Source organism: Lathyrus oleraceus, chromosome 2, assembly GCF_024323335.1.
Source record: "Lathyrus oleraceus cultivar Zhongwan6 chromosome 2, CAAS_Psat_ZW6_1.0, whole genome shotgun sequence".
In the NCBI taxonomy this organism is placed as follows: domain Eukaryota; kingdom Viridiplantae; phylum Streptophyta; class Magnoliopsida; order Fabales; family Fabaceae; genus Lathyrus; species Lathyrus oleraceus.
In genome coordinates this window covers 158877928-158879779 of record NC_066580.1, presented here as the reverse complement: position 1 = coordinate 158879779, position 1852 = coordinate 158877928, and positions in this window count along the sequence as shown.

The following is a 1852-nucleotide window of genomic DNA, read 5'->3' as shown; positions in this document are numbered from 1 at the left end:
TATTACTACAAAAGGCAAAATAGTACACTTGCTATTTTTCCGATCAATGGTGATTATCCAAAAAGAACAAAGGAGTGTAAAAGTGGTATTTTAACTAATAGATGGTGATTAACCAGAAGAGATAGAGAAAATTGTATTTTAACCGATAGATGGTGATTAACCAATGAAAAAGGTATGTTAACCAAAAGGTGATTAACCCAAGGAAAGGAGAAGATGGTCTTTTAACTGAGAATCGGTGATTAACTAAGGAAAGAGATAAGATGGTCTTTTAACCGAGAATCGGTGATTAACCAAGGAAAACGGTATATTAACCAGGAGGTTATTTACCCAAAAAGAGATAAGATGGTCTTTTAACCAAGAATTGGTGATTAACCAAGGACAACGTATGTTAACCATAAGAGGTGATTAACCCATGAAGAAAGGATGGTATCTTAACTGTGAATTGGTGATTAACCAAGGAAAGGAAAGAGTGACTCCAAAGAGGAAAGTGTTGCAGATGTGTTGAAGTGTTGATATGATGTTTGTGGGGAAGAAGACTTTGATAATCATTTGATTTGAATTGCATTAAAGTCTATGAATGGAGGTGAATACTCTGAATAATTAGGGCTTACGCCTAGGGGTGTGCATGGATCATAAACCAAAACAAATTGAACCATATATATGGTTCGGTTTGGATCTTAAAACCATTTTCATAAAACTAATTTGTTTTCTTAAAATCGGTTTATAAGTGGATCGGTTTGGTTTTAAACCGGTTTTTAACAACAACAAAATAGTTTAAAAAAACAGTTTTAAATCAATTTCTTTAAAACAAATTTTTATTTTCTTAAAAAAATCAATTTCAAAACCAATTTTATAAAAAAAAACAGTTTTTAAAACTATATTATAAAAAAAGAAATTTTATATCAAAAATATTTTTATTTTCTTTTGACTAACTTTTTTATTTTCACTAGTTATCAAACTATTTTATATATAAAAAAAATTATTTTAAAAAATTACTTTAAATTTGACTTTTATAATCACCACAAATAATATCTCGATTAAAAACAATCCCAAAGTATGATGTGTTACATAAAAACGGTCATAAAATAAAATAATTATGAATCATATCTCTATAAATCATAATTATTCATAAAATAAATAATTCATCAAAAAAATTGTTCAAACTTCTAAAATCTCACATAATTGTTCATAAACTAATTTTATGAGGTTTTAAAATAATTTTTTTAAAATTTAAAAAACATAAAAAAAAAAAACAATCTTTTTTAGAAAAAAAATAAAAAATATTCAGAAAAAAGAAAAAAATAATAAAAATAATAAAATTATATTTTGAAGAAAAAATCTTTAAAAAAAATTATTCCAAAAAATAAAAATAACTAAAAAATATTATTTTAAAAAAATGGAAATCGAAAATTAAAAAAAAAATAATTTATTTTAAAACATTTTTTTACTGAAAAAAATAAAAAATATCTTTTTTATTTAGAAGAAAATAATAATTTTATTTGAAAAAAAATATCAAATATAATTTTTTTGAAAAAAAAAATCCAAATATAATATTTTTCGTGAAAAGAAAATAAAATCTGAATTTTATTTTTAAAATAATTTTTTATAAAATATAAAATTGATTTATAATGTGATAAAACATGAAAACAGACAAATATAAAAATTTAACGCATAGTAAAATTTGGATACCCAATAACAAAACCAAATTTTTATAATGGGTAACGGTTTATATTTGGATAACAAAATGGATACCCAAATTTTTATTTTAGTATTTGGTTTGTTTTTTTAAAAGTAGAACAATTTGGATACCAATTTGGTTATGGATAACTGGTTTTTTTGCACACCCCTACTT